The sequence below is a fragment of the Cygnus olor genome, chromosome 9 (assembly GCF_009769625.2).
Source record: "Cygnus olor isolate bCygOlo1 chromosome 9, bCygOlo1.pri.v2, whole genome shotgun sequence".
NCBI lineage: Eukaryota > Metazoa > Chordata > Aves > Anseriformes > Anatidae > Cygnus > Cygnus olor.
In genome coordinates this window covers 24783377-24802404 of record NC_049177.1, presented here as the reverse complement: position 1 = coordinate 24802404, position 19028 = coordinate 24783377, and the positions used below count along the sequence as shown (strand labels likewise).

The following is a 19028-nucleotide window of genomic DNA, read 5'->3' as shown; positions in this document are numbered from 1 at the left end:
GAGAAGCAATCGAGAGGGAAGATGTGAGCAGTGTAGTTTATCCCAACAAACGCTCCTCTGTCCTGGTGTACTTGTCACTAGAGGTCACTACTGCAACATCAACATGCAAGGAAGGTTTTCTGCGTTAGGACAAAAAGTCTTATTTCAAGGCTGCAATTGCTGCTTTTCTGTGATTTACTTACCTGATTCTGGAGGCTGCTTTTAAAAGGCAAATGCTAATACCAATAGTCTTCAGCAGGAAGAGGTCACTTACTTCTTCTCATGCAAGTAAAATAGGGTAGGGTAACAAAGTGACTAAACTATATACACATACCTGCACCCACATGTGCATATATATATATTTAAGCTGAATCACAGAATGGCTGAGGTTGGAAGGCACCTCTAGAGATCATCTAGTCCAACCCCTGCATTTATAACTGCATACGTCTAATTTCCTGAAATACTCGCACGTTGATGTCCCCTGCCAGCTGCCTCAGACTGCTGTAGTTTGCTGCTCTGACTCTGATACAATTGCCTCTGGTTGAGTTCCTGCTCAGGACACAAATGACTGAAGCTGCTGCCATTCCTCCGGACGCGAATGCAGTGAGTGTGGTGGCTGTTGTGTTTTCTGTTTGGTGGATTGGCCAAACCATGATCTTCATCCCCAAACCTGAGCTCCTGACTGGAAACGTTAGCATCCTCAGCAAAAATCCTTTTGACCCCAACCTGATGTGGTTTGTGAAGCCTGAATTTGCATAAAATGGCATAGGTTTAAGTCTCTAGCTGAAGTGATCCCTGCCCTGTTGTCTGTTATATATATAGAGTAAACTTATTTAAAACAACTATATCCAAAATGCCCTCTGATCCATAGATGGAAAAGGAAAGTAGTGATCAAAAAAGTCCTCAAATTTTACAGACTAAGACCTAAATTGTGACCTCTATAGAGAACTGTGCTGTGAGCTCGGTGGTTTCCTACACAGATGTGTGTTTGAGCATGGTAAGCACTTCCAACCCCTTTTCCAGTCAGGATGTGGTGTCTGTCACAAAGATCTCTTGATTTCTCTAATTTCACATTTATTAAGAGCTCATTTTGGTGGCACAGCCTTGTTGGATTGCAGCAGATTAGGGGTTTCTGAGCGGTTCTGGGATGCATGTTGTCACATTGGGCTGGAGTGGTGCTGCTGGAGAGGTTCCAGCTGGGCTGTGAAAGCATACCTGACCTGCGATGGAAAGCCTGCTTACCCATCCGAGGTCATCTGTGCACGTAGGGCTGAGTCTTTTTGTTCTGCACGCAGAAGGTGGGGCCTTGCAGCAAACAGAGGAAAATAGTTCCTGTTCTGTTTCCTCCAAACAAGCAAATTTTACTCTTTCTGGTATCTTTAATTTTTATATAGTGTCTGCAGATCTGAAAACATCAGGATGTTCCTCAAATTATTAAAATCAATTTTACTATAGTATCGTAATTAATTGACTTGTTTACATGTTTGCAAAGCTCTGTCTGTAGATATAAAACAGCTGTTAATGTCAATAATTCAGAGAGAGTGGAGTTGGCATCCTGCATTTCTCTTGTCAGCTGGAATGATGATTGAACATAACTGGCCACTTCAAATTAAGGTAAGCGAAGTAACTGCCTTATGGCATCCTGGGTGAAATGGGTCACATATGGCTGTTGCAAATTGCTGAAAAAATCTCAGATGTCACTTATGGGAAATTGGTTAACCTACTTAATACTGAAGACGTCAGGCCATTTTTATATTCTACTTTATTCACTGAGCTAGACAACGTCTTACAAATTGTCTTTACATTTTTTTTGGATATTTTATATTTTTACATGCACTTTTTTAATGGAGTAGCAATGAAAACATATCAGCTTATGTTTGTTGCTCAAGATGAAGTTTGTTGGGGAAATCTCTCTTAAAACACTTACATGGTGCCTCTTCTATACTGGATTGGTTTGTATGGTTCCTGAGCAATCTCTTCTGGTCACTGTTTTGGGGTGAAACAACCTGCTAGCCAGAGCTGGAAACCAGCTTGTTCATCTCTGCTGATGCTTCAGTGCAGCCTGGCTGACTCGGGGTGCCCCTCATTTACAAGTGCGCTGGCCTGCAATTCAGACCTACCTTGAATGAGGTCGAGAATAAAACTTAAGCTATCAAAAACGGTACTGCTTATAAAACGAGCTCCCAAAAGCAGATTTTCCAGTCTCTGTATATAAAATTCACTTAGAATAGTTTTTAGTGAGACTAGAGGTGATATCCCAGTGTATGAAATCTGTCAGAAATGATTGATACACACATAAGAAGCTGAGTGAAAATTGAAGGAAAGATATGGCATTGCCAGGCTTCATTTAAATACAAAAGCTATGCATTTAGATTGATTTATTTTTATGCCAATAGGTTCTGACATAAATATAGTGATATATAATGTATTGACTATAATGTCAACATTATTCTAAAGCTGACTCAAGGAAAAATATCTCATTGTTAGTGGTGTAATATAATGCTTTGTTCTGCTGACGGGGAAGGCCTATAGAAGTATGATCAAAACAACCTCTTTCTTAAGACCCTTTGTAATGCCTCTTAAAATGACCTCAGGTTTTGCTAGTCCTTGCATCCGCACTTCATGGCACGTTGGCCGTTAGGTTGGTTATTAGTATTTAATGCTCGTCCCAGCTTTGTAATGAGCACTGTGCACTTTGTACTGGTTAAACTAACGGGTTACAAGCCTGTGGGCTGTGTGCTCTTGCCCTAAGCCCATGCTAAGATGTCAAATGACCTTATCTGAAATTTGCAATGAGGCCTGGATGCTCTTTTTCCCTTTTTCTTTTTTCTTTTTTTTTTTTTTTTTTAAAACTTGTTTTGGAACTAACCTTGCTAAGGAGGAATTACCGGGTGTTTTGGGGAGAAAAGACAGCTATTCACTGAATGAACAGTCTAATGGAAATGGGATTCACCCTTTTTCTTCAGTGCTTCTGTCAAGAGGCAGGGCCTGTCCCCACAGCTCTGTTGTTGTCCCCATGGCCTGGTGGCGCTGGGCTTGGCTGAGGCGGCCTCCAGGCCCCGACACGCCGAGCACCAGCGGCTCCAGGAGCGGCCAGTGAAGGCCCCACTTGACCAACAAACACTTCTGTGGGTCGCCATGAGGTGACTTCACCTCAGTGTGTGCCTTAGGGGGCTTTGGGATGGCCGCAGCCCGCCGGTGCAGCAGGGCTGGGGCGAGGACTGCTCCCCGCTGCTGCCCCAGGCCCTGGCTGCGCAGGGAGCCCTCACGGTGGGACAGGTTCTGCATCAACCATTGAACAACGCATTGGTAACAGCACGTATACGACCACCAGCATGGGCACAATAACATCAGTGTCACTCCCGTAACGCTGTACATTTTGGTACATCGGGTCCGGTGACGTTTTTGTTCGTGTATGAAATGTTTTTGAAGTGTGAGATGGAGGGTGCTATAGACAGATTTAAGTTTTTCCGTTTGTGTGATATTTTTTTTTTTACTTTCTCATTTTCTCCTGCATTTTTCTACTTTCGTTTTGTACAGGCTGCTGATATAAAGAGTTTATTCATGAGGTTAACCTAATTACTGTCTTCAGAAACAAAGCCTGTTTCTACAGTGAATATCCTTTTGAAATCCATCATCTGAATATTGCCTAATAAAGTTAGCAAATGGCCTCCAAATGAACCAAAATGACTCAGGATCTCGTCTAGCAAAGAATGTATTATGGTTTTTCTGATACTGACAGAAATGTTTAAAATTCTCACTGCACTGCTTTGCTGCTGGATTAATATGCATTTTTCTGTCTTGAGATGAAAAACACTGTCTAGATTTAATGCAACACTTACGAAATTGCTGATGTGAGTCTCAGTTAAAACTATTTTATATACACACTGGTGAGCGTACTGGAGACAACTGGAAAGTTCACTTTGAGGAGCTCCAACATTTGTAATCAGTAACTAAAATATGTTAGTGGAGTCGCAAGACTAAAAGGCACGAATTTGAGTGCCTTCATCTATTTTCCATGCTCGGCACAAAGGTGATACATTTTTCATGTAAGCAAAGCTCCTTGGAGTAGAGGGGTGCTCTGGGGAGGTGATTAAGGAGTATGGAGATGTGCTGGCTGATGGAGCTGGGGCCCGAGCATGCACTGTCAGCGTGTCGTGACATATAAAAGCCTGTTTTACCCCTTCCTGTTGCTTGTCTCAAGACAAATATTCCTTGCTCTATTCTTTGTGTTTTCTTTTTGGGGAGAAACAGATTTTTTATTTTATTTTTTTCTCAAAAGGCCATCATCTCTACTAAGTGCGTTCTGGGACAGCGGCATTTGAATTTAACTTTCCTCCTCTGAAGCAAAAGCCCCAGGTAATCCTGCTAAAAAGAGAGTAACTGACAGCCTTCGATGTTCTCACTGCTGACTGCCTGCTCGACTCTTGCAGGCATTCATGGGGAAGACTGGGGTGGCCTTTATGCTGTTCTTCATTTTCCATTTCTACCTGGACTGGAACTTTTATAAATAATTTAACTTAATTATAAGATATCTTTCTATCTTGGAAAATATCAGTTTACAGAAAAACATGACAGCATACTGAAGAGCTGCCTTGTTCCACTGACTACAGGAATCCAGCATGAAGCAGTGATGGACGTTTGATGTGTCCAAAAGAAAATCATTATTTCAGTTACTTCTTAAATAGCTCTCTGGTTGGGAAAGAGTATCTGAATTAATGGTAGCTTGGACATCATTATATATTAATGGGCTCCAACTGATTTATTTTTTCTGGCAGTTATCCATTTGCACAATGTATTATGCCTGACTGATCCATTTCCCCTGCTATTGAGTGGTAGATTGTGGATTAGTACCTCGAGCCAACACCAGTCTGCATGGGAATGTAATAGGATCTTGCATCATTTTTAATGGTGAGTTATGGGCGGTCACACAGAATATCTGGACACACTTAATAACTTTCTGACGACAACTGTAACAGACGTAATGGTAAGTATGTGTTGTCACTGAGCTGCTGGAGAGGCAGGCTCCTGCTCGCCAGGTGCTATTACACTGCTCTGAATTGCCTTTGTAGATACTTCTGTAGTTACAAACTTTTTCCTAGCTCCAGTAGTGCTTAAATAAAAAATTGATCCCATGGAATTATATTGCTGAATATTAAAGTCGGTATTTATTTGCAAGAGTCACTTTGGGGTGCCTAATTTGTCCGCAAGAGCAAGGTTTTTTGCTCAGGCTGCAAAATGGTGCAATAAAAATCAGTGATTGATGTTTATTATCAGATTAAATGGTTTAGCTGTGGGGATCAAAGTTATAAATTACAGCACTCCCCAAGCTGTGATTGGCCACTAGAGATCTTTCTAAGTGCCAGCGTTTTTTAATGAGATCGTATATTTTCAAGCCTCTAACAGTATCAACTTTTGTAGTTTATTGAAACTGTGTTTAAAATAACAGCTTACTGGGTGTCAAAAATACTGGATGTGTTTTGTATTTGCTTGGTTAAACATCGTGGGGGGAAAAGCCATTGCTTTGAAAATGGTGATTTTGATTCCCCACTGAACATTGCAGTTTGGTCTGGGGACCTAAAGGAGCATGAGGCCTTGTAGCATTTACTTTGGGTTTTGGTCATTTCATTTAGGACTTGGGGCTGAATCTGCTCTGGGGCTTTGGTTGGATCTAAGTTTAATGGCCGGCTTTTTCCCTCTTGGGAGTTCGGCCACAGGGAGAGGGATTTTCCTCCACTGTTCATCAATGTAGAGGAGACTGGAGGCTACCCCACTTGGGAGAAAAAGGTAAACACCCCAATACTGTTTGCTTATTGCTGATGGGATATGACTCTGAATGTCAAAAGCCTAATATTAAAGTCGGAGGCATTCCAGGAAGGGCACACTGAAATAATTGTGTGAATGCTCTTAAATTCTCTGCCTGAAAACTACCAATCAAAGCATAGCTAAAATTTAGTCTGCCATTGGATAAGGCTAAATTCTATTTTGTTACTTGCTAAGGGAGATTTATAATTGGGGTAAAATCTTAACTGTGCAACCATTAATCTCACGAACAGTACTGCAGCATCAAAAGCAAGACATTGTCTTCCTGTCCCCAGGATGTTCTTTGTCAGAAAATCATTTGTTTAACTCAAAGGAGGCCTTTTGCTCTTTTATGTTAAAAAGTTGGTCTTTTTTTCTTTTTCCTGCTGGCTGCATTTACTCCTGGGAGACTCTGATTAAACAGCTGGCTTCAGAAGAGTGTGCGCTGCGTGGCCCTTCTCGGGGGAGAAGTCTCGGGGGTGCTGGTGGCACCGCAAAGCAGCTCTCGTCCGTCTGTCCTCCTGTGCCGGCACGCTGGGTGCTCTCCCCTGCGCCTCAGGGAAAATGCAGGGCTTTCCAAAGGTGAGAAAATGTTATTCATGGCGATGTACAAGCATGGACCAACTGATTTGCAGCCAGTTGTGTCTCGTGATTACCCACATTTTATCAATGTGGCAAGGGGGCGCAGGGGGTTCCCATTTCTGCACCCTGCTGGGTTTGCCCTGTCTTCAGCTCCACTGGGAGGACACTGCTGAACGAAGCAATGCTCGCCGTAATTATGGCAGCTTCATGTGTCCTTCATCGAGTCACATTGGTCTGCCTTAATTTTAATTCATTTTTAAAGGCCAAAATGAACGGAGGGGATCTGCGATGGCTGCAGCACAGGCAAAGCCCGATGGTGCAGCCCGGATCGGCGCTTAGTGGTGGCAGCACTGCCACAGGGCTTTCGTGGCAGCCATCCCTCCCTCCATGCGAGCAGCGGCCTTTTCTGCTGTAATTGCACCTTTACCTTGCAAGCCCTAGTGGAAAATAATTAAATTTCATGAAAGCTTCGAGCCCCTGAGGGCATCAATTAAATGTAATAATGGTTTCTGCAACTTTTACGCAAATATGTAGTTTTTTTTAAAGAAAGAAAGAAGAAATGAGATGAAGTCTTCTGCACAGTGTGGAGCTGGAGACTTTATTTCCATGTTCTTAACCCTTTGCTCTGAGCACCACTTCAGCAAAATGTCAGGAGTAGCTGTTTACACCCAGGAAGCAGAGGCAGGAAGGAATCCTCAGTGTTTCCTGGAGCCACCAAGCGATGCCTGTTGCTTTATGGTGTTCAGCTGGCATAAGCCTTAAGCTGCCTGGGCCAGCTATTGCTGCTCGAAGGGAACTGCTCGGTTACCAGCAGCATGGGTTGCTTTACGGAGCAGTCGAGGAGCAGCACGCACCTTCTGCAAGGTTGTGTCGGATGGAAATAAGGCTCCGAAATTATCCTAATAAATTATAATAATTGTGCCTGGCAGCACGCAGTAATTTAAAATAGATTAACCTAACAAGCCTTAAATATGAATAAATAATAAACATCTTCATGCATTGGGAATCTTATTCGGCCTAATCCTGAATGAATATTAATTACGCCTGTAAACCCAATGCGAAAATCGATCCGTGCGGAGGAGGCACAAGGTATTCAGTGCGCCGAATTGGACGGAGCCCAGCTCGCCCTTCTCGCCATCCGTTAAAGTCAGATTACAGCGCTGCGAGGCTCTGTCACCGGCTGCCTTGTGACGAGAAGCAGGCTTTAGAGCGGGGGCTGCAGCCTTGCGTTTTATGTCCAGTTTGGCATTTGGGTTCCCGGCGGGGCCGAGTGGCTGGCTGCTGGGCGGGATGCGGCAGAGGTGCTGTGTCTGACATCCCCCTGGCGTGGGTACCTGCTGGAGGTGGCTGCCTCTCACACTCCTTGGCTGGTCCGCATCAGATCACGTCCTCTACCCCTCCTTTCCTCCCAGGCCTTTGGGTTGAGCCTCCCATCGCAGCCTCTGCACGGACAGGTGCCCCGGGAGGCTTCCTTGCCCGGCAATACGAGCCCTGGGGCTGCGGTGATGGGCGAGGAGGAGACGCGATGCTTGCCACATGTTTGTGCCTCTCGCGTGGCACCTGGTGCACCCATAGAGCGCTATTTCCACCAGAGTAAGGCCGCAGAGCTGTTGGGTTTTGTTGGGACATATGGAGGATGGATGAAGGGGAACATCTGCACCATCTGCTGTAGGGGAGCGCTGCCTTTCATCCCCTCGCCTCGCCACCTGGCTGTTGTTTTGGATGACGTCCTTCCTTCGTTCCCATCATCGCTGGGCTCCCAGGGCCAAGCTTGCCTTCTGCGAAACGCTTTGCTTCCCGCTGGGGCTTCCTCGTTTGGGGTTTCCTCTGCCTCCTTTTCTCTGCTGGGTTTGGGGTTCTCTGCTCATTTGGGGTTTCCTCTCCCTCCGTACTCTGCTGGTACGGGTGGAGCGATGCTCCTGCAGAAAGGGGAGCTGTGGAGGAAAGGGATGAGCCCCAGGTGGGCTCTCAGTGACCGGCCGCATCCTGCTGCACCATGGGCTGGCGGTGGTGGGCCTGGCCTCCATCCACAAACCTCAAATCATTGAGTGAAGGTCGCTCGCTGTAAGGTGCTGGGATGTTTTAAGACCTATCATAAAATAAGCTGTAGCCTAGCAAAAGCTTGCGACGGTATCTGCTGCAGTCTGCGGCCTCCCCTTTAAGGCTGCCTTGATCTTTGCACATGGAAGCAGTTCGCCACCGTCGTAACGTGCCTGAGATGTGCAGATACGGGGCCTGCAAGTGGTTGGAGGCTGCTGGTGTTTGCAGGGCTTAGGGATGAGAGGGGAGGGCGAGAGGGAAGGGGGAGGAAAGAGAACCCTGAGCCCCATGGCAGCTGTCAGCAGGCTGGGAATTGCTCTGCAAATAAGGCAAGAAATGCTGAATAACAATTTGAAGAACTGGAAAATGTTGTAAAGTGGGAAGTCACAAAAATAGCCAGTGCCCAGCAGCTCCCCAGGTGTAACAGAGCATCCTGAACGGCGCTCGCCTGGGCGGTGACTTGATGCCTTGGTGAACCCACGTAGGCCTGGAAAGCCAGAACTGCATGGGACCAGAATTGAGTTGGTGGCAGAAAGCCAAAAAACTTGGGCAGCTCATGCGCGTGCCGAAGTGCGTGCACGGCTTGGGGACGTGAGGCAAACAGGTCACAGCGTGCATGAAACACAGGGGCATCTCAAGCACTAATAGTGCAGCTCGTCTTCACCCAGGGATTTCTGCACATACCTGAAATCAGGCAGTTCCCATGAAAGAAAAATTTGTGTTCTCCATGCTACCCTGGAGCCCAGCGGCTGTTTTTTGGGGTACATGGCTCACTATCTGGGGGACACGGCCGAGCCCAGAGCTGGCATTCACCCTGGCATCATGCACACTGCCTGTGTGAGGGCTTGGCGGGAGTAAGCAGCAGCAACGCGACCTCGCTGGGTTTTTTAAGGGCGTTTTTATATAGATCCATGAGCGAGGACCTTGCAGAGGCTGCCCTCCGTTGGGTGCCTCAGAGGGAACACGGTGTTACGAGTTCGACCTGTCTGGAGCAGCAGTTCCGGCACCTTGCTGCGAGGCAAGATTTAAATCTGCTGCCGTACTGCATCGGTGCCAAGTAATTGCTTTAATAGCGGTCCCGGTGTAAGCAGTGGATGGGTTGCTGTCACTCAAGTAATGAAATTACACGTACTGGTGAAGGAATTTACCCTGCTGCTCGGCGTTGTCTCCCCGGCCCGAGGACGCTGCGTGCATCCCCCGGGAGAAGAGGGCTGGGGAGAGATGGGGGCAGAGGCTGGGCGAACAAATGATTTAAGATGCCAGGGCAGCTGCTTCTGTTGGGCAGGATGATGGTGAGCTCTTGCTCGTACCGCAGGCTGTAATTCCAACGTGTCTTGGCCACCCGTTGCCTTCCTGCTGCCCGCCTCCTGCAGTTGCTGCCCTTTGGTGTCCCCCTTACGGAGCCCTGCCTGTGCAAGCACATTGCTCCCGGTGGGAAACAGGTTTGGGAATCCTGCAGGCTCTCCTGGGAGCCTTGCAGAGAGCTTTACCCTTCGGCAGAAAGCAAACGAGGAAGATCCCAGCACAAAAAGACCGTCACACCGCCCCAGCGTCACCACCGCCTTTTAATGAAGGAGTGATTTCCAGTACAGCACTAACTGGAAAAATGTGTACTTCTGGGTCCTAAATACTCAGTAATCTGGATCGCTGAACAGTTAGCAAAATTCACCATGTCTCTATAAAGCATGGAAAGTATATTTAAAGTGTATATATATATTTTTTTTTCTACAGCATGGTAGTTTCGTACAGTTTGATCTCCTGCAAGCGGGCTGTTTGCGCGTGATTTAGTACAATATTTATGGCATTTCTCGTTGGTGTAAGTAACTGAAGTAGTGCTGGCAATCCTTGTCATTATTATTAATGCCAGAAGTAATGATTCTGTCCACCAAGCTGTAGGTTTCCAGCGGGCAGATACCTAGTTAATATAATGTATTTGACCTTCACGCTCGGTGGGGTGAGCTCCGATGGTCTATCTGTTGTGTAATTGCTTTTTGATTATTACTCACAAACCCTGGTATTGTTTAATGGGCAGATTAGTATCTTGCTTGGGAGCTGGGGCTCACGACCATGGCCGCGCTGCACATCGTGGGGTTTTGTCCTTCGTGAAATCACCATAGTAACATCACAGGGGAAGCCGTGTGCCTGATAGCTTCGTCCTGTGCTGAAATATCCGGGCTGGCTGATATTCTTCTTCTTTTTCTCCCCATATCATCTCCAAGACCCCCGTGCCTCTGGTTCGGCATGGCCGTGGTTTTTCTGTGGCTGTGGGTGCAGCCGCGGGGGCAGAATGAAAGCCTTGTGGCAGCAAGCAGCTTGTGGTCAGATGGCACCAAACGAACCCGTTTGATGTGATCGGGGAGCTTGGGCTGAGTTATTTCGGTGCTGCTCCCCGTGCCCTGGTTGCACCATGCCCGTGCCATGGGGCAGCCACCGGAGGCTTCACCTCCCGCGGGAGATCTCAGCAACAACTTCCACGGGCCCCGCACCACCCGCACACGTTAATGTTGACGTTCAAGAAGCAGTTGTCCATCTAGATGGGCGTCTTTGAAGGTAAACTTATTTTCCTCCCCTTTCTTTCAAGGAGACGGAGGAATTTAGTTCCCCAGCAGATGTGCATGTTCTGGGTGGAACATGGGTGTGTGAGGCGCTGCGGGGTGGCACCGTGCGGTATGGGAAACGGGAGCGAGCTGCTGCTCAATAGCGCACCGCTAAGTTAAACTCTGCGAGTCTGAAACCAGTAGTTGGGTTGCCAATGTGTGTTTAAACAAGGGATAAATTATATGTGATTTTGGCATGCAATTTCACCCCTGCTGGTCCAGAAGCTCATTACCAAGGTAGGCACGATCACTAGCCAAGAGTTCTGGCTTCCTTTCTCTTTCCAGTATGACTTTATGCCGTTGCGTTATCATCTTCGGCTGATATCAGCACGTATCATGCTCTGACTGCCACGGGCGATAAAACGTTTGACAGTTTTCCACTTCCCTGTTAAATAAAACTGCAGAATTGTAAATCCCATGGAGCAGCGGGGTGCTCTGCCCAAATCTCTTGGTGATGGGAAGGCGAGAGGTGGCTGCTCCCAGCGGTTTGCTGACTGTTCTGGGGGTTTCTGTGTGTGTTTGAGGGGGAAGGTCGGCATATCAGCTCGTAGAAATTCAGAGAGGGAAGAAACCAGGGGGAGCTGCTTGGGCTGTGCTGGACTTGAAACTTTCCTGTCCTATGCAGAAAATGCTACTGGAAGCCGCGAGCCCCGAACTGTTAGGAACCCGTCTGCAGAGCTGACGTTGGCACAGCTGGCGGTTTTGCTTCGGCTCCTGATTAATCAGCGGCAGATCTGTTCCTGCCCTGCTCCTCGCGGGGAGCAGCTGTGCCGAGCAGAGCGGTGCGGCGGTGCTCGGGGCGAGAAATCCTCTCCTCCCGCAGCAGCTGGCGCCGATTCCCGCTGGGTGCTGAGACCAGGCCAGGGCTGCCCGCGTGGGCAGAGCCAGCTCCCACCACAGCAAGCCGCTGGGCGAGGTAGGAATGACTCGATACCAGCCCAAAAATCACAGAAAAACACTCAATTTGTGAGTGCTTAACGTCGGGGAACTCGTGCATCTTCAATGTTTAAAAATCATCGTGCTTGTTGTTACAGCTTACTGCCGTTCTTTTGCTTACCGCTCGTCTTTATGCATTTTGGTTCGTTTGGGAAATGCATTTCTAATGGGCTGCTCCAGCCAACAGGTGGGTTTATTTGCAAAAGCTCCCCTATAGACCTATATCCTACTTCTCTTCCTTTTTATTTATTTATTTATTTTATTTTTTCATCCTGGTGCTCTGGGTTGCTTGCGTTAGTGAGTTCTGCCTCGGAAACACGCCGAGAGAAATGGACTTAGCATAACGCATTCAAAACGGGGCTTAAGGATCTTGCAGAAAAGTGAACTGCGCGTGATTTCATTCCCAGGTCACGTTAAGTGCAATTACATTTATGTGGCTCTGAATCAGTTTCCTTAAATATCTCGGCTATATATTTAACTTCCCAATGAAATGGCTTATGCTGTAAATATTGAGGCCATCCGGTGTGATTAAATATTAAAAATGACATTTAAAGAAAGCCCCAGCTGCTGCACGAGCTGAGCTCACCTGGCTTTTGGCAAAGTGCAAGCTGAGAGCCGAGCTCCGCGTCTGGCCACTGGTGCTTGTTTTGGGGGGAAAACGTGAGAAATCCTCCAGGAAATCCCACCCAGGGACGAGGGGTGGGCAGCAGAGGACGAGAGCAACAGGTCCTGAGCTCGGATGGCTTCTCACTTCTGCCTGGCTCAGCCAGCACCTGGCCAAACCTGCCCAGCATCGCAGAGAAGGAATAAAGAAGCAGGTCCTGAGAGCAGTCCTGGGGAGGGAAGGGAGCTTTACAGGGAAACCTTAAGCCAGCATTCTTGCTCCAGGTACTGCAAGGTAATTCATCCCCCCAAGGTGCATAGGAATAAGGATGAGCTCTCCTGCCCACCGCTTGACTTCTGGAGGCCAGGGCTTCCACGGGGAGAGAAGCTGCCGAGCAATAATTTGGGGAGAACGTGCCTTACCCCAACACCAAGTCTTTCTGTAGGCAATAGAAACCCCATGCATGTGCAGATCAGACTTAAATCGCCTGACGGACGCTGCTTGGGCTTTGAAATTCCAGTTGTGCCGTCCCATTAAACTCCACTCCTGGGCTAAATGCGGACAGGAGGAGCTGGAGGGGAGGCAGGGAGGGAGAATTCCTTGGGGGGTTTCCTGTGGGTCTGTGCATGGGGTACGCAGGACACTGCCCAAATGGGGGGTCTCAAGCAGGGGCAGGAGGGAGGTGGGGTGGCTCCAGCACAGCGCTGCCTGCTGCGCCCTAAATCCTGCCAGGGCCTCCTGGGGACCGAGAGGCGAGCCGAGGCACCAGGAGAGCACTTCTCAGCAGCGTCCGGTGACACCGAGCATAACTTCCTTAATTATCCCCTCTGACAGGGCTTGCTGCTCGTCAGTCGTGAAATAAAGTAGTATTAGAAGTCGGAGATTTACGGGATCTGTGCGCCCATGGGAAGGCTGTAATTTCAGGGCATTGATTTAAAGGGGTATAAATCCCGAGGGAAAAATAAATAGAGTGGATGTCAAGTTTAAGATTGCAGGTGACATGCGTTTTATTTGGTTGGGATTTTTTTTTTTTTTTCTTTCTCTGAAGCGTGCACAGCCATCATTTGCCTTAAGTGGAAGCCGTCCTTGCAGGCTGCCTGCTGGGAGCCAGCCGCTGACCGCCTCTGCTCCTGGCGACCCAAAGAGACCCGTGGCAGCTGCCACTGTCACACCGGCCACGTACTGACGGTGCAAATACCCAACGCAGCTGAAATGCTGACGTGTAATTGTCTAATTGTTTCTGTATTTACAAGCCATGGGAGAGAATAAAGACGTTGCTTTCTTTCTGTGTGGGTGGTGGCATTCGATACAGCTGTGCTCACAGCAGCCACCTAAGTGAGGTAGGGTGAGTGACTGCGGGCTTTAATTCTCCACCTGGAAACACCCCAAGAGAAATGTGAAGTGTCCTCACCACACTTTATTGTGCCACGAACTACCCGAGGCTTTTGGAGGGCTCGTATTTGACAAGACGTTCACAGAGCGGCTGAAAGCCATTTACCAAACCAATATTAACACGCACGTTAGATTTCCAGGCTTACTTCTGGAGCCAGAGGCCTGCCGACCGCGCTCCCCTGCCTTTTCTGGATCACTTCTCATGCTCTTTGTGGCCACCCAGTGTCCCCCTGGAGATCAAGAAGCACGGACGTGCTCCCCCTTCGATGGCTTCCCATCAAGGACAGTCATGAAGCATTCAGGCTTGACCTGGATCTTGTGCTAGAACACGGGCCTGCCCACAGCTCCTGGTATTTTCTTTACTCTTTTATTTCCAGCATCTTTTAAAAATTCATCTTGCCATACATGAATACAGTAAGTGCTTTTTAAAAATCTATGTATTATTTTTAATTTATTCCAAATGATCTGCAAAAGGAACTGCAGGCTTTTTATGCTGTTGTCCCTTCTCCCACGCCCCGTGTTAGGTCTGTGTAAGTGCTGGGGTCACGCTGAGCCCTCCTGCCTGCACCGGAGTGACAGCAGTGATGCTCCCCGAGGCGGGGAGCAGCTCCCGAGACCCGCTGCGGTGCCAGCCCCTTCCTTTCAGGGCTCGGCCAGGTCTGCTCACAGCCCCCAGACCCACATAAAGGGGATTCAAAACCCCCACACCAGGGGCTTGCTGGTGAGTTGTCCCTGGTGGCAAACGAGCTGTGTAGGTGTGCAAACCCCCTTCTGCAGGGGATTCCCCGCACAGGAGAGGTGGCCCCAGCCGCCCCGCTGCTCTTTGCGCTGTTTTGGGGCGAATTCCTTCCATTTGCACACATTGCTCTGAGAACTTGGTGAAAAGTTGTGTTAACAAGATTTTGTTTTCTAGGACTGCAGTGTGAGGACAGATGTTTGCGGCCAGTTTCTGAGCTGAACGCTTGCTTCCCAGGGAGGAGCCATCACGAAGGTGTGTGGGCACTCCCGGGGAAATGCCAGGAGGCAGAGCTGTCACAGCACGCGTTTCCTTGTGTGAAGGAAAATAGGATTTCCTTGCTTCTGATCTGAGTGGTCTGCAGAAGGAAATCTGACTGTCAGCATTAGCAGGGACTTCTGCCCTGCTCCCCCCTTCCACTCCGTGGGACCACCGAGGGTGGCAGCTCCTCACGCCTGCCGCCAGCTATGCACGAGCAAGGTGGGAAGTGCCAGATTTATCTTAACAAACACATTTCAGTAATTGTTGCTGGTAACGCTGTGGTTTTTCTTTTTTTTCTTTCTTTTTTTTTTTTTTTTTCCTCCTTGTAAGGGTCTGTAATACTGCAGAATCTCCTGGGGTTGTTAATGCAGTTTAAAAAAAACAAAACTGAGCAGGATAATAGCATTTAAAATAATCCCAACACTGCTATTTAACGTGTGAAGTTGCCTCTGGCTTTGTTCCAGTATAAATCTACCTGGCTATTGAATCTACCGTGACTGATGCAGTCCTCATTTTTCAAGGATGCATTAAGGGAGCTGTGATTGAAAGATGACACACAAATTACGCGGTGTTGCTACTGAGATGGCTCTGATTACAGCTGCCTTGTACATCTTCTGTAAATTCCTGCGCTCGCTGTGTTATTCCCCTGCAAGGGTTTGTAAGTATTAAATTAATTTGGCGGTGTGGGGTTGTAAGGAAGAAGATGTTCGCGCGCCACGAGAAGCTGCAAGCGCCACCTTATCGGAGCTTCGTCTGCCCCTCGGAAGCCTTTTTCCTGCGCTGGAAAATCCACAGCCTGTAAGAAGCTGAAGTAAAGGACCTCATTCAGGGCAGAGCTGGGGGCTGTTGACTGAACCCAAGGGGATGTGCTAGGGCAGAAGTGGGTCTGATTTAGTTAAACTTCATTTATCCTTGTGTAGTTTCCCTGAAATTTTAGGGTTTACCCAAAGCACTCTGCAAATGCTGCATATTTTCACGTACATGCACTCGTGCCTCGTTTGTTGGCTTCTTCTGTGGAGTTTCTTCCCTTTGATATCTAGGACATGGGGCGGCGCCAGGGGGGGTTTGATATAAAATGCACGTGACGCCGGTCACTCCGATATTAATGAACAGTTTTCTGCCATACACTGGGGTCGTCGTGGCTTTTTCAGGAGGCTGACATCAAGTAACAGGTGAAGGTCAGAGCTGTGTAATTGAAAACTGAAACGTGAGCACAGCATCTGGTTTGCTCTCTGCTGCAGTGCGAGACTTCACCTTTAACTCGCTAAATAGCTCTTAAGAGAGATTATCATTAAAATCTGGCAGCAACTCAACTGGAGTACATCTGTGCGCTGTAAAATAAAATTGTATTTAATGGCAGAAGAGTTGGACCAGCTGATGGCCCTGCACACGGGTTAAAACCGAAGGAAACCTGTAGAAGCGGTATTAAATAAAGGCGATTTGGGGTACAAAGCCCAAATGACAGAGGTGAGGGGGAAGGAGTGGGTGCTTTGCGTGGTTCCCACCCATTTCCCAGCTCTGCCTCCACCCAAGGAGCAGGGCATGTGTGGTGTAACAAACGGAATGCTTTTAATGAGATAGCAGCATGGGTTATTAACTGGCCTACATGCAAGTAACACGCGTGCCATTGCCTCTGCACATCTTATTTAGCTGAAATTCTTTTTACAATTAGAAAATTCGCTGTAGCAACAATTTCTTTAATTGCTGGGCCCAGAGTCCGTAATTAAATTGATTCAATGAATTATTATTGTGAGAGCAGAATTACTGTGTGATTAAGAACATAAATTAATTTTTGTGTTGATGATAATGCCCAAACTTGTGTATTTGGACTCAACAACATTTGCTTTTAATATTTCAAAGCCGTTGGCTTCTGAACTGTGTGCCTACAGGAAAGGGAATGCACTTGGTGCCGAAGGCTGTGCGGCGTAGTCTATCCCTTGTCGCTGTCTTTCCCCTATTCTTCATCTTCAGATAAATAAATGGAATAAAAAGGGAAAAAGCAGTAAATGGTTGAACAGAAAACAGTGGAAGACAGTTGTTCAGTCTACATTTTCACTAAATAATTAAAGAAGCTTTTCCTCTTTTTAGATTTTTTTCTGTAATATTTTTCCAGTCATCTCAAGTGTATTAAATACGTTTCGAGCAGTTACCTAAATAATGGCAATCTGCAGAAGCTCATGCTTGCAACTATTTTTTCCAGCAGAAATAACCCCAAATTTTGTGGATGCTGAAAGTTATGAACCTGATGCGTGCAATGAGGCACAATGCTGTATTTTAGGTACGTGTCGATTTAGTAGCTGAGAAGAAGAAATGAGGGATGAAGAGTGCTGCTTTTGAATAAATATTATTCCATTTCCCTCACTGACTCCTGACCTACTGCAAAATTTCTCTTTATGAAGATTGGGTCATTAATTGTTCATAAAAGTAAGATCCCGCTACACGTCCCATCTTTAGCGAAGAAACCTGGGACTGCATGAGCTTTACCCCATTAAAAATGCATGCTTTTTAGCTTCTTGCTTCACCGCCTTGTCAGCTGCTGTTGAGCTGCCGTGGGAAGGGGAGGGACGGCTCTGTCGGGTGTCAGGCTGGAAACATCTCGCCTCCACGGGGGTTCTCTGAAGGGAGGCTCTGCAGCACTAATCGCTTCGGGAGGAAAGATTGAACGCTCCTCAGCTGGGAGGAAAAATTTTAAATACAGATATCGGAGCAAACACATTTCCGATGAGAGAGGCTTTAAGACCCCTTGGAGGCGAGAGATCCAAGTCATGATAGGGCACACCTCGTCTCTGAAATTAATTGATGGGCAAATGAGAGGGAACGCTAACGTTGGTGGAGTCCTTGGTGTGACATATGGTTGCTGAATTCCTGGGAAACGTGCAGCACTGTCTTAGCAGTGAGTTCCCGAAAAGCTGAAAGGATTAGATTTGGGGAGAAAGACGAGATAAGAGCGATTAGGTGGCTGAGGAGCCCGGCGGAGCGGGTAATTGCTCACTGTAATTGAGGAGGAAGATCAAAAGAACTTGACACGAATGCTTGACTTAAAACAGTGGGTAGAATTATGAGACTTGAGGAAAAGTAATTAATTAGGGGGAAAATTCTGTCTGTTTTGTCGCTGGAAGAAGTCATTTAGACATTTAGCTGGTCCAAAAACCTTCTGAGCTTTATCCTGTAGACAGGTAACGCAGCGTCCCTCCAGTCGCATGTGGGGGCACGGTGCCAGGCGCCCCTGCCCCGCGATGGTTCGTGGAGATGCAGCTTGGGAAAGACCAGGTCCAACTGCATTATTCTTTGAAATGGCACTTCCTCTGTGCCACCAGCTTTTCCCCCAAATACAGCCCCAAATGCAGAGCTTCCAGTGCCTATCATCTTTTCCTGCGAAGATCCTGTTTGAAGGGAGATCTCTTTAGACATTTTGTCTCGGCAGCGTAGGAACTGGCTGCCTGGGAGCGTGTCCTTGTGCCTGACAGCAGATCTTCGTACTTTTGAGCCACCGCCGACCACGCTCCTGTGCCTTGGTGCAGACAGAAGGAGGTGGCACCAGGGCAGCCAGCCTTCGGATGTCCTCCCAGCTCCGAGCTGAAGCTTTCCTAACGAGAGCGAGTGAGAAAGTTGGTGAGATGCGCCCTGCATCCTATACATGTGTACACGTGTATGTATGCACACACATGCATAGAAACCAAAGCAAAGACCGTGCACATATGTATATGCGTGATTATAGATGAATATAAAATAAAGTAATTCTTGAAAATGACTTTGTAGTCTTGTGTTCCCTCTGCTCCCCTCCTGTCCCATTCCTCCGCTCAGCCCTTCCCCTGCCATAGTGCTGTGCTTGGGGCTGAGCAATCAGCAGCTGCACAGGACTCCTTCTACAGGTGAAAATCAAGGGTAAACGCAGCTTTTTGTATCACCGGGAGAGAATTAATGCCCATTGTTCAGAAGACAAAGGCAGATCAGTAGATTTGCTATGATGAGGGCATTAGAGATCATAGCCTGACTTTGGGTGCTGATTACGAAGGGGGCCTCCCCCCCCTTCCCTTCTGCGGAGCACGAAGCACGGCTAGGCTCACGAGAGAAGCAGGAGGAGACGGCCACGGGCGTG

At 47.6% G+C, this 19028-nt stretch overlaps 1 long non-coding RNA gene across 2 annotated transcripts; it reads left to right on the top strand.

The window, feature by feature from the left end:
- The first annotated feature begins 2993 nt into the window (after positions 1-2993).
- Positions 2994-16465, top strand: LOC121074985. Of its 2 annotated transcripts, none has more exons than XR_005822665.1 (6): positions 2994-3361; positions 4758-4890; positions 6206-6363; positions 13589-14282; positions 14846-15148; positions 15451-16465. It is a non-coding gene; the product is annotated as an uncharacterized LOC121074985 (long non-coding RNA). The 2 variants fall into 2 exon arrangements; XR_005822664.1 differs by having other exon boundaries at positions 6191-6363.
- Positions 16466-19028: the final 2563 nt, after the last annotated feature.